At 36.5% G+C, this 14,500-nt stretch overlaps 1 protein-coding gene across 4 annotated transcripts in view; it reads left to right on the forward strand.

Annotated features, from left to right (window-relative positions):
• mesh (sushi domain containing 2 mesh) overlaps window positions 1-14,500 on the forward strand; it is a 109,280-nt gene that overhangs the window by 63,681 nt on the left and 31,099 nt on the right. The window lies entirely within an intron of this gene.

Raw genomic sequence — 14,500 nt, forward strand, 5'->3', positions numbered from 1 at the left:
AAAAAAAAAATATTTTTTTGGGTCGGAAATATGAAAAATTTTTTAGTAGGTCATGAAAAAAACCTTACAAATCAGAGTCGAAAAAAGTAAAAAAAAACAAATTTCGCAGGCTTCAAAATTATTTTTTTTGGGTATGCCTAGTGGAACTTTTGTTTCCTGACCCAAATCCTATCGAAAACTCGATGGCGCGATATCGGTTAACTTTCGTCCATACAAATCGACACACCCTAATGTACATACATGTTGCAGTGTATATAAAACAGGGGCAGGTTTTGACAGCACAGTTTGAGCTCACACACAAAGCCAGAAATTTTCTTTAGTAAATGCTAAATCGTAGAATATTTCAAGTGTATAAATTTGAGAAACAAATCACGTTTGCTAAGAATTTTCTTATGAAAAATCTCTTTGCACATACATAAGTCATTATTTATTACTTTATAAATAAGCATACTATTGCTCTTACATTTTCGTGTTTATTTCTAATTTAATTACATAATAACTTAAATTTCTTAACGACAATATAAATTGTTAAGAATTATATTAAAGTGGTGACACTTTAACATTTATATTTACCATATGGTAGTTTGATTTATTGCATGATATTTCTTCATTATTTATACGTATTGGTTAATTGCAATAAAATGTTTGCCTCAAGGCTGGATTTCTCAAGTGTGAATAGTTAAATAAAATTAAAATGTGATCAAAATAATAATTTATTATTTAAATTCGGTTATTGGGTTAGTCATAACCAGTGTTGCTCAAAATTTTGTTTGTTGTAGTGCAAATCACAATACATGTACAACTGTGTATATTAACCCTCGGGCCAAATCGTAACATCCGTGATCGTATACCTCGTCACGTAAAAACATGATTTTCGGATTATAACATACGTGAACGTACTACTTTGATCGTAATTTTGGATAGCATCATATGTGACGAGTGACTGAATGTGCACGTTACGTTCCATTTTCATTCGAACACAAACTGGCGATCGTATACACACAAATTTCATTGAAAATGTAAGAAAATTGTTAAAACAGATGAATAAATAAAATATAATATATCTTTGAGTTTAATATAATAACAAATTTCAAACTCTTATTATTAACAAAGGTCGAATTCAAACAAGCTTAATCCAACCCAAATGGAAATATTGGCAGAATTCATAGCGCGACACCACCTTTGGTATCGGCTTGTTTCAAATTTAACTTCTCCATAAAGTAACTAAAAGCTTCTAAGAAAGCGAAACCTCCTCAAGAAACTGCAATAAGGTAATAGTATAGAACAGGAGTCGACTGCTAATACGCGAAAAATATCGAGAGAGGTGTAAAAAGATGTGTATTGGCCTCGACAACAATAATCCGGCGGAAAAGAAAAGTTTTAACTCGTTCAAAAGATATTAACGAAAACTCGAAAGATGTCCTCGGGTCCCTCCGAAATCGGGGGTGGGATCCATAGTATTTTCGCATGGCCGGTCCACCAATGAGGTGGGATCAAAATTAAATGCGTGCAAAATCCCTTTGTACACAAACTTTTTTTCAGTGCACAACAACATTACAACAACCACATGAAAATTGCCAACTTCAACTACAAATATCTTCTGACAGAGACAAAATGTTTCTTTTTCGCCTTCGGATTATTGTTGTCGAGGTCAATACGCGTTTTTTTGACATCTCTGTTGATATTTTTGGACGCGTATTAGCAGTCGACCCCTGTTCTAGACTTTTACCTGAAAATTTTCTTGTTACAAAGAAATAATACATAAATGATATGTTCGATAAGTCCAAAGGGTTGCTATTTCAAACAAAACAATAAAGATGGATCTATCGTAGTTATTTATTTTATTTTTTATATTTTTGGTAACCAGTTTGACAGTTCAAAATCTGTTGTGAGCTAAAAATACAATCCAACCTAATGTGGATTGTAAAATTTATTGTGAATTGAAAATGAATTACGTTCCGTTTGCTATCGTATGTTATAATCCCATTTTGTTTATACGTTTGACGCATCACGTAATTTTCTTTCGTATGGTTGCCGATCCGTGATCGTATATTACGATTCGAGCCCTGGGTCGATTTGTATGGACGAAAGTTAAGCGATATCGCGCCATCGATTTTTCGATAGGATTTGGGCTCGGGACAAAAAAGCTCCACTACGCATACCCAAAAAAATAATTGTCGAGCCTGCGAAAAAAAAAAATGGCGAGAGGGGCAATTTCTCGACCAAAATACTGCTCAAAACCCAAAAAATATTTTTTTTCAAGACACTGTTGTACAAAAGTTGGCGATAACAGTTTTTTGAAAAAAAAAAAATATATATATTTTTTGGGCTTTGGGGAGTGTTTTGGTCGAAAAATTTACCCTTTCGCCATTTTTTTTTGCATGCTCGAAAATTATTTTTTTGGGTATGCGTAGTGGAACTTTTTTTCCTGAGCCCAAATCCTATCGAAAAATCGATGGCGCGATATCGGTGAATAAATCGACTCAGTCTAATGTATATACACTGGAATTTTTTTTTTGTTTTTCAAAAATTAAAAATTAAATTTACAAAATATACAAAAAGCTCAGAAATTTTAATATAACGATTCTTTAAAACATTTTGTAAATAGCTATGTCATTACAATACTCAAGAGCAACTAGCACAACAACTTCACTCAGCACCATTTGATGCTTATTTCAATTGCTTTTGTCATAAATATGGCATTCAGATCATCTGCACTAAGATACGTAAAACACTACCGTAGTTTCAACTTCGGAATTGTGGTAAAAAGCTGTGTCTAAAAAATGTTAGCTCAAATGTTGTTATGGAACCTTTGACAAGCATACTTACTCTGGGTTGACAATTGTTTCGCAGTTGTACCAAGTTTACCTGGTGGCACGAAGAAGATGATCGGCTTCTGCCCGTGTGCGTCGAGCTGTCCCGGAGTTTCAGCCACTTATGTGGGTTCGTTGACCAAACGACCGACCAAACCACCAGTTACGACAAACCCAAGGCCAAACAAGAAAAAATTTACGCACACGTAAGGGTTAAGGAATTTCTTACCTCATCACTCAATATGATCGTTGATTAACCTTTTTAGAAAGCGACACAACACTTTGTCTTTTGCCTAGCGGTTCTTCTAACAATTACTTACCGCTCTTAACCCACCCAACCATGACTTCTCAGATGTTAATGAGATGTCCCAAAGTAAAGCAACAACAACAACGAATTTCAGACCATTCTTGCAAACTTAACAATTCATGTTTTATTTAATAAAAGACTAATAAACTAAAAAGAAAAAGATCAGAATTTGATTTCATACTAAATTTAGTACTAAAGCAAAAAAAAGAGTACCAATATTTACTATTAGGCTTAAGTCCGAACACCTATAGGAACGGCATGGAATCGAAACTATATGCAAAAAGGAATCTTACAAACTTACTAAAGAGTGTGTGATATTTAAACAGGTGAAATATTATTAACACAGAGAAACGAATCATATTAAATCAAATATAGGTTATTTGATTGAAATTTCCGCGGTTTTGAAGTATGTTACGAATTCAGTATTAGTAAATATTAATCTCAAATAATTTAAAGACATTTCTAATACCAACTCGTTTCGTTGATTCTCTCGTTCTCTCACGATTCACTGATCATGCTTAATGATCATTAACACGTTAGTTAAATAAAAAATTATATGTACATATGCAAAACAAAAAACCAAATGGTATGAAAATATAACAATTTTATTATAAACTTACGTGCATTGATGTGGCAGGAACTCGATGAAGGCCTTCTACGATGCTTCTGCTTTGCTGTATAATGGTACTATAGCACAGATGTAATATTCTAATTAGAATTCGATATTGCGATTGCTTCGAGTTGCAATCAGATTTTTGTTTTCTTATTCTTATTGGAACGCCAATAAGACATTGGAAACTCTCTCTCTCCAATCACTTAAAAAAATATCACTCTCTCCTTTTCTAACTTGAACATTTAATTATAACAAACTATATTTTTATACTAATTTTACTTTAATTTTAATGAACCATGAAACTCAAAAAGATTATAATTTTCTTTGTTAAATTCAAAGGAAGTTCATTGAAAACTTTCGCACACATTTAATTTAATAAAATTATGTCACCTACACTATATTTTTCTCTCTCTTTCATATTTAGTATGTATATGCTTTGTTTCTTTAAGTTATGTATTTCAATGAAGTATACATATTCACATATTTATAACTTTAATTGGATGATTTAATTTTTACAATTTTTTATGTTAAACATTTTTTCCGTGTTTTTTTTCTTTTTTTGAACATCCTATATTCTGAAATTTGTTTAACTTAAATTTTTCTATTATATATGTTTTTTTTCCTCGATTTTTCACCTCGAAAATATTTTTAGTCAGACTATTACGACTATACCGCGACAAAACTAGTTGCATACTGGAAGTCAAGAGGAACTTGGAATTTCTAGATTTCTCACGACTCTTGACTGCATTTACTTATGTATATGTTTTGTTTTTTTTTTTTTTTCTTGAAAAGGGTTTAAGTAAAATGCACTTATGAAACTATTTTAACACTCCACATTTCGTCACTGCAACAGAGCCTGCGAGTTTTCCATGCTGAAGTTGATGATGATGTAGCCCCAGTCCTTGTCATTGCGAGTCCCAATCCGGACATTGATTCCTTTTTAAACTTTTATGGTTTTATTTAGATGACGGCTTTGCGCGTTTAAGTTTCCGAAAAACCGAATTATTGTTCCTCTAGGGAGGGTTAGCGCACATTTAACTTTCCGCTTTACTTGCGGAATTTAATTCGGCACGATTTTTACCTTTTTGGCCGGTATTAGCTTCATCGCGCGAATATACATTTTAGGCAAACCTTATCCAGCAAAAGACCCCGCTATGTCTCAATCCGAAGCTTTTATAGGCACGGAAAAACAAGTAAAAAAGGTGGCGTGATGCGAAACAGAGATAATTAAATAGGGATGGAGATCGATATTTATATACATTTGTCCTTTTTTAGTTGTTTTATAGGACATTATCTGTAAATTGTATTTTAACCCTTGCATTCCTTAATATCTTTTCCGTGGTACCATCCTATCTTACCATGTATGTCTTGCAATTGATACATGGAGTTTCCTTTTGTGGCGAGAACTGTAGCTTTTACAAAAACGGGTGCTAGCTTGGCGTTAAACTTATTCGCTTTGTCGCTCAGAACGAAATTGCGCCGATATACATTTTCACCTATACTGAATGGTTTTACTCTGCTTCGGAGGTTGTAGCGTTGAGCTGATTTCTCAAAAGCGTTTTGTATGTTCTTGGCCAACTCAGTACGCACGAGTCGGAGTTTGTCTATGCGGTCTATTACAACATCCCTTCCCAAAGACTCGAGCGTACGCAGCAGACTATAATCATCTGCATGACTTAACATCTGCTGACCGAACATCGCATAGTATGGCGTGCAGCCAATAGTTTGGTGAAATGAAGACCGAAGTGCTTCAGCTATCATTTGAAGATTTTTGTCCCAAATGGTTTGATCAGATTGGAGGTATGAATTGATACCAGCCATAACGGAGCGATTGACCCTCTCGCTCGCGTTAGCTTGGGGACTATATAGAGCTGTAAACGAATGTTTAATAGCCCTGGAAGATAAACAATTTTTAAATTGGACGGACTTGAACTGACTGCCGTTGTCAGATACGATGCATTCGGGTGCACCAAAAATTGGGAAAATTTGTTTTTCTAAAAAGTCGCAAATTGGAGTGGCAGTAAACTTTTTTACAGCTTCGATAAATGGAAATTTCGTCAAATGGTCGAGAACTATAAAAATGCCAATATTTCCCTGCTTAGAGCGCGGATAAGGACCTAAAAGATCAACGTATAACCTTTGGCATGGACGTACAGAATTTAAGTTTGCTTTCATAGGTGGACGAAGAATTATATTTGTAGATTTACTCTGCTGGCAGATATCACAGCGAGAAATGAAACTTTTAACATAATTTACCATCGATGGCCAGTAGAAATTTAAGCGAAGGCGTTCTAACGTTTTTGCCATACCACCATGGCATTTGTTTGGGGGACAATGGGCCTTTTCGATAATGTCCTGGACTAGTTCATTTGGAATCCACAGTTTCCAACATAAAACTTCTCTTTCTTCATTTCCATTCGCGTATTCTGTTCGCTTATACACTTTATCGGCTTTGACCTGCAGGTCTGGTAAACTACTCTGAGCTTCTTGAATTTTCTTTTTTAATTTATTGTACTCATCGGAGTTGAAAGCTTCCGAATCTAAATTGACTGCTGGACAGACAGAAATTTCCCCTAGCTCATCAAAGTTTTGCCTCGACAACGCATCGGGAACGATATTCTGAGAACCACGTCGGTGCTCAATTTTAAACCGATAACCCTGTAATTTGAGTGACCAGCGTGCTAATCTACCACTTAAGTCGTTTTGCTTCATTAGCCACTGCAAACTGGCATGGTCAGTCACTATCGTGAAATCTTGGCCTTCGACGTAAGCACGGAATTTTTTCAAGCTAAGAATAGCTGCTAGGCACTCAAGCTCGGTTACGCTGTAAATGCTTTGTGCCTTATTTAGTTTTTGCGAAAAATACGCGACGGGAACTTCTATACCATCGTCACTAACTTGAGCCAAAACTGCTCCTACACCTAGTTTGCTGGCGTCACATTGAATAAGAAAAGGTTTACTATAGTTAGCATTAGCCAGTATTGGTGCTGACGATAACAGGGTTTTAAGCAACCCAAATGCGGTTTGGGCATCTTCAGTCCATTTAAAAACTTTGGCCTTTTTCAGCAAATCTGTCATTGGTGCAGTAACTGCAGCGAAGTTCGGTACAAATCGCCTATACCAACCAGCCATGCCAAGAAACCGGCGTAATTGCTTGATAGTATTTGGTTGGGGATATTGTGTTACCGCAGATATCATATCCGGGTCAGTACGGAGTGTACCATTCCCTACAATATACCCTAAGTACTTCACTTCTCGCAGACAAAATTTGCTTTTCTCAATATTGATTGTTAAGCCCGCGTTTCTTAAATGATATGCAACTTCCGCCATCGTCTTCATGTGAGCATCAAAACTTTCTGATACGATGAGTAAATCGTCAAGATATACGAATACGCTCTCTCTTAAATTCGATGGAATCACGCGATCCATTAATTTTCATATTGCCTGAGGGGCATTGCATAGGCCAAAAGGCATTACGCGGTATCTATACAAGGGACGGTTTGTTACCGTAAAACAAGTCAAATCTCTGCATTTTTCCGATAATGGAATTTACCAAAATGCTCGCCTTAAATCGAGCGAAGGTATAAACTCAGCTTTTGGCAAGCGACTGATTATCCCATCTATGTGGGGTAGGGGGTGCTTATCTTTAATAGTTACGCTGTTTACTTTGCGTGAATCTAAACATAGACGAACTTTTTCACCTTTACGGACTAAAACAACCGGACTAGACCACGGACTGTTGGGTGACTCCTCAATTATTCCCAACTTCAGCATTTCATCTATTTCCCTGTGAACTAACTTTTCTATGGCAGGTGAAATAGGAAAATATCGTTGGTTCAACGGATGGACATTTGGCTCTAACTCAATTACGTCCTCAATAAGGTTGGTTTTGCCCAGACCTTCCTCAGCATATGACGGAAATAAGTCTTTTGTAATTTGCAAACGGTTTTGTTGCTCAGGTGTCAGGGTGTGCATATTATTTAAAACATCAGTATTATTATTATCGGTGCTTACACAATCGATTTGGCTTATCAGATGGGGAGCTATTTGGAATGCGATCCAGAAATCTACGCCCAAAATCAAATTTTGCTTCAAGCTAGGGACAATATAAAAAAGTAGTTTTGATGTTTTGCCTTTATAGGTAATTTCAAATAAAGAGGTACCAAATACAAATTGGTCATTGCCATCAGCAGTTCGTATCGATGAACAATGGTTGGTTTTAATATTTTTATCCGCGCAGATCTTTTCAGCCAAGTTGCTGCCTACACAAGAAACTTGCGCTCCACTATCGAGCAAAGCTAGATGAGTTTCGTTAATAATCTCTATTTCGGCATATGGTCGAAGGTCTGACGAATGCTTTTGCAAAGAACATATTAAATTGGTTAGCCCTTTTCTACCTGCTTTAACTTTTCTCCAAAATTGACTTGCCCGTATTGCCGAACGTGATTTAGGTGGTGTGCCCTTTTCGATATTATTGAAAATTTCTTTTCGTTTTTCTTGGTAAAATTTCAAACGATCTTGGTACGGTACTAAATGTCTTAATTCTGGTTTATAAAAATTCTTAGTTTCAAGATTGGGCTTAATTACTTCTGGCGAGGAACCGTTTTCGAGTCCTCGCTCGCTTGCAAGTTTCCCGACTTACACTTTACACACGTAGGTTTGTACATGCCTACACTACCACAACCATAGCAAAATATCGTTCGCTCTGCCAAGCAGTCGAAGTAACGATACCCTTCTTTGCGGCAATTCCAGCACATCAGCTGATTGTTGCTCCTACGCCGTGTCACCTCGTCAACTTCAATAGCGTCTTCGACGCGTTCTTCTTCTATTTCGTCTACAACGTCAACTTCGTTAACTTGCTTACGACCAGACGTATTTCGATTAGGGGTGGACAAAGCAGTATTACTTGAAGACGATTGTCTAGCGATTTCTTGAAGTAAGCTTTCGTGTTTGATGCATAACTCGCGCAATTTAGCTACCGAAGGAATGGAAACGTATAAAAGTTGTTGCCTCAAGCGAGGTCTTAACCCTCTCTGTAGCATTTCTACAAGTTCTGCCTCTGGGATAGGAATGCTCAAGTTTTCTGCGATTTTAAAAATAGCGTTGCGGTATTCATCAAAGGTTTCGGACATATTTTGCTTGCGCATACGTATTGCCTCTTTAATATCCGTATCAGTACGGTGTGCGGCAAAATGGGTACGGAGAGCTTGACAAAGATTAGGCCAAACAACACGATCTACTGAGTGTCTGTAACGCCAGTACCAATCTTTGGCCTCCTTAGTAAACACGCTTTGGACATGTTCGCAGAACAAAGTGAAATTTCCTCCGAGGGTATCGATCACCTGTGACTCGACTCTATAAATAAAATTTTCTACCGATAGACGATTGGAGCCATCAAATTTTATGTCCCAGTTTGAAATAAGGTTGGCAATTTTGCCAGAATTAGTGACGTGTGATATGTCACTACTGCGCGGAAAACCTACATTAGAAGGCCTGTAAGGATTTCCTTGTGCATGCATATTTAAAGGTGCGCCGCCATGTTGACTAAGGCCGTTAACAAAATGCGGTGGATCTTGTGGCCAATCAACCATTGGTGGTAAATCATTATTTTGTGGAGGTTGCAAGTTTACGTTTTGCAATCTAGAGACAATATTATTAACGGATTGATCCAACCGCTGCTCTAACTGAGCCAATCGGGTTTCGAAGTCTTGTAATAAATTAGCTTGTCGCGCGGAGATAACGGCGCTGACAATATTTCGGATTCTAGTGTCTTCCGGTGGCGTAACAGATATGTCGTTGCTGTTGTTTTGTTCCATGCTTCTTGCTGGTGATTGTTGTGACTGTTGGGATTGTTGAAGACCCAAATTTCCTGCGGCTGCCTGAGCTGAAGCTTGTGTTTCAACACTAGTTTCTGCCGGTTGCTGCTGCTGTTGTGCGGCCTGTGAGGTAGACTGTCGCTCTTGAACAGTGGGACTAGTTACCGATCTAGCTTGTGAACGAAGAGGGTATGGATTTGGTCGAAAGTTATTGGGATTGCATTGTGCTCTACACTGAGGACAAGTTGTATTATTCCTTAGCCAATTCAAAAGACAAGACCGATGGAATTTGTGATTGCATGCAGTACGCACAGCACCAGAAGTCAAGGTAAAGTTTTCGCGGCAAATTGTGCACAAACGCCTTGGGGTTAGTGGCGGGGGTGCATACTCATCACTGTGACGTAACGGCATTGTGCTTATATTAAAAAAATTTCCAAAAGGTATATAGATATATATATATATATATATATATGTAAAAAAGATATTAAAAATATATATGATTGTGTATTTATTCAAAATACAAAAAAAATTCAAAAAAAAAAAAAAATTTTGTTAAAGCAAACTCAAATCAAATATGGTCTTACTCTTCAATTGTTGCTGTTTGTTTTGTTGTTATATGGCCTAAGACATTTGTGTGCTTTTTCACTTTCATGTGGTGTGAGAATTTTTGTTGTTGCAGTACGTGCAACACACGCATTCCAACTTGCAAAACAAATTTGATGGAACTAAATCTTAATCCTTTAAACATATAATAACGAGATTCTACATTCAAGTGGTATTTAAAATATGCATATAGCCAAATTCAAAATAGATCCAAGATGAAAAAAGAAATAACGTAAAATACGTCAGTTTTTATTTGCAATTATGTGGTCAAAGCTACTGGTATGGTTAGTACGACGTGAATTTATCTCATCGTTTCAAACTAAATTCCAAATACCAATGGCTATGAAACCGGTACTACAAAAATAAAAATTAATGAAGAGAAACAAAATTCGTATAGGACAATGGTTTGTGAAACCCCTAATTAAAGTTAAAAATTATTTTTGGCTTTCTTCTACGGTGGGGCCCCACACTGTTAAGCGCCATTTTCTGTTATGGAACCTTTGACAAGCATACTTACTCTGGGTTGACAATTGTTTCGCAGTTGTACCAAGTTTACCTGGTGGCACGAAGAAGATGATCGGCTTCTGCCCGTGTGCGTCTAGCTGTCCCGGAGCTTCAGCCACTTATGTGGGTTCGTTGACCAAACGACCGACCAAACCACCAGTTACGACAAACCCAAGGCCTAACAAGAAAAAATTTACGCACACGTAAGGGTTAAGGAATTTCTTACCTCATCACTCAATATGATCGTTGATTAACCTTTTTAGAAAGCGACACAACACTTTGTCTTTTGCCTAGCGGTTCTTCTAACAATTACTTACCGCTCTTAACCCACCCAACCATGACTTCTCAGATGTTAATGAGATGTCCCAAAGTAAAGCAACAACAACAACGAATTTCAGACCATTCTTGCAAACTTAACAATTCATGTTTTATTTAATAAAAGACTAATAAACTAAAAAGAAAAAGATCAGAATTTGATTTCATACTAAATTTAGTACTAAAGCAAAAAAAAAAGTACCAATATTTACTATTAGGCTTAAGTCCGAACACCTATAGGAACGGCATGGAATCGAAACTATATGCAAAAAGGAATCTTACAAACTTACTAAAGAGTGTGTGATATTTAAACAGGTGAAATATTATTAACACAGAGAAACGAATCATATTAAATCAAATATAGGTTATTTGATTGAAATTTCCGCGGTTTTGAAGTATGTTACGAATTCAGTATTAGTAAATATTAATCTCAAATAATTTAAAGACATTTCTAATACCAACTCGTTTCGTTGATTCTCTCGTTCTCTCATGATTCACTGATCATGCTTAATGATCATTAACACGGTAGTTAAATAAAAAATTATATGTACATATGCAAAACAAAAAAACCAAATGGTATGAAAATATAACAATTTTATTATAAACTTACGTGCATTGATGTGGCAGGAACTCGATGAAGGCCTTCTACGATGCTTCTGCTTTGCTGTATAATGGTACTAAAGCACAGATGTAATATTCTAATTAGAATTCGATATTGCGATTGCTTCGAGTTGCAAACAGATTTTTGTTTTCTTATTCTTATTGGAACGCCAATAAGACATTGGAAACTCTCTCTCTCCAATCACTTAAAAAAATATCACTCTCTCCTTTTCTAACTTGAACATTTAATTATAACAAACTATATTTTTATACTAATTTTACTTTAATTTTAATGAACCATGAAACTCAAAAAGATTATAATTTTCTTTGTTAAATTCAAAGGAAGTTCATTGAAAACTTTCGCACACATTTAATTTAATAAAATTATGTCACCTACACTATATTTTTCTCTCTCTTTCATATTTAGTATGTATATGCTTTGTTTCTTTAAGTTATGTATTTCAATGAAGTATACATATTCACATATTTATAACTTTAATTGGATGATTTAATTTTTACAATTTTTTATGTTAAACATTTTTTCCGTGTTTTTTTTCTTTTTTTGAACATCCTATATTCTGAAATTTGTTTAACTTAAATTTTTCTATTATATATGTTTTTTTTCCTCGATTTTTCACCTCGAAAATATTTTTAGTCAGACTATTACGACTATACCGCGACAAAACTAGTTGCATACTGGAAGTCAAGAGGAACTTGGAATTTCTAGATTTCTCACGACTCTTGACTGCATTTACTTATGTATATGTTTTGTTTTTTTTTTTTTTTTTTTTGAAAAGGTTTTAAGTAAAATGCACTTATGAAACTATTTTAACACTCCACATTTCGTCACTGCAACAGAGCCTGCGAGTTTTCCATGCTGAAGTTGATGATGATGTAGCCCCAGTCCTTGTCATTGCGAGTCCCAATCCGGACATTGATTCCTTTTTAAACTTTTATGGTTTTATTTAGATGACGGCTTTGCGCGTTTAAGTTTCCGAAAAACCGAATTATTGTTCCTCTAGGGAGGGTTAGCGCACATTTAACTTTCCGCTTTACTTGCGGAATTTAATTCGGCACGATTTTTACCTTTTTGGCCGGTATTAGCTTCATCGCGCGAATATACATTTTAGGCAAACCTTATCCAGCAAAAGACCCCGCTATGTCTCAATCCGAAGCTTTTATAGGCACGGAAAAACAAGTAAAAAAGGTGGCGTGATGCGAAACAGAGATAATTAAATAGGGATGGAGATCGATATTTATATACATTTGTCCTTTTTTAGTTGTTTTATAGGACATTATCTGTAAATTGTATTTTAACCCTTGCATTCCTTAATATCTTTTCCGTGGTACCATCCTATCTTACCATGTATGTCTTGCAATTGATACATGGAGTTTCCTTTTGTGGCGAGAACTGTAGCTTTTACAAAAACGGGTGCTAGCTTGGCGTTAAACTTATTCCCTTTGTCGCTCAGAACGAAATTGCGCCGATATACATTTTCACCTACACTGAATGGTTTTACTCTGCTTCGGAGGTTGTAGCGTTGAGCTGATTTCTCAAAAGCGTTTTGTATGTTCTTGGCCAACTCAGTACGCACGAGTCGGAGTTTGTCTATGCGGTCTATTACAACATCCCCTCCCAAAGACTCGAGCGTACGCAGCAGACTATAATCATCTGCATGACTTAACATCTGCTGACCGAACATCGCATAGTATGGCGTGCAGCCAATAGTTTGGTGAAATGAAGACCGAAGTGCTTCAGCTATCATTTGAAGATTTTTGTCCCAAATGGTTTGATCAGATTGGAGGTATGAATTGATACCAGCCATAACGGAGCGATTGACCCTCTCGCTCGCGTTAGCTTGGGGACTATATAGAGCTGTAAGCGAATGTTTAATAGACCTGGAAGATAAACAATTTTTAAATTGGACGGACTTGAACTGACTGCCGTTGTCAGATACGATGCATTCGGGTGCACCAAAAATTGGGAAAATTTGTTTTTCTAAAAAGTCGCAAATTGGAGTGGCAGTAAACTTTTTTACAGCTTCGATAAATGGAAATTTCGTCAAATGGTCGAGAACTATAAAAATGCCAATATTTCCCTGCTTAGAGCGCGGATAAGGACCTAAAAGATCAACGTATAACCTTTGGCATGGACGTACAGAATTTAAGTTTGCTTTCATAGGTGGACGAAGAATTATATTTGTAGATTTACTCTGCTGGCAGATATCACAGCGAGAAATGAAACTTTTAACATAATTTACCATCGATGGCCAGTAGAAATTTAAGCGAAGGCGTTCTAACGTTTTTGCCATACCACCATGGCATTTGTTTGGGGGACAATGGGCCTTTTCGATAGTGTCCTGGACTAGTTCATTTGGAATCCACAGTTTCCAACATAAAACTTCTCTTTCTTCATTTCCATTCGCGTATTCTGTTCGCTTATACACTTTATCGGCTTTGACCTGCAGGTCTGGTAAACTACTCTGAGCTTCTTGAATTTTCTTTTTTAATTTATTGTACTCATCGGAGTTGAAAGCTTCCGAATCTAAATTGACTGCTGGACAGACAGAAATTTCCCCTAGCTCATCAAAGTTTTGCCTCGACAACGCATCGGGAACGATATTCTGAGAACCACGTCGGTGCTCAATTTTAAACCGATAACCCTGTAATTTGAGTGACCAGCGTGCTAATCTACCACTTAAGTCGTTTTGCTTCATTAGCCACTGCAAACTGGCATGGTCAGTCACTATCGTGAAATCTTGGCCTTCGACGTAAGCACGGAATTTTTTCAAGCTAAGAATAGCTGCTAGGCACTCAAGCTCGGTTACGCTGTAATTGCTTTGTGCCTTATTTAGTTTTTGCGAAAAATACGCGACGGGAACTTCTATACCATCGTCATTAACTTGAGCCAAAACTGCTCCTACACCTA

Source organism: Eurosta solidaginis, chromosome 1 (assembly GCF_040869045.1).
Source record: "Eurosta solidaginis isolate ZX-2024a chromosome 1, ASM4086904v1, whole genome shotgun sequence".
Lineage (NCBI taxonomy): Eukaryota > Metazoa > Arthropoda > Insecta > Diptera > Tephritidae > Eurosta > Eurosta solidaginis.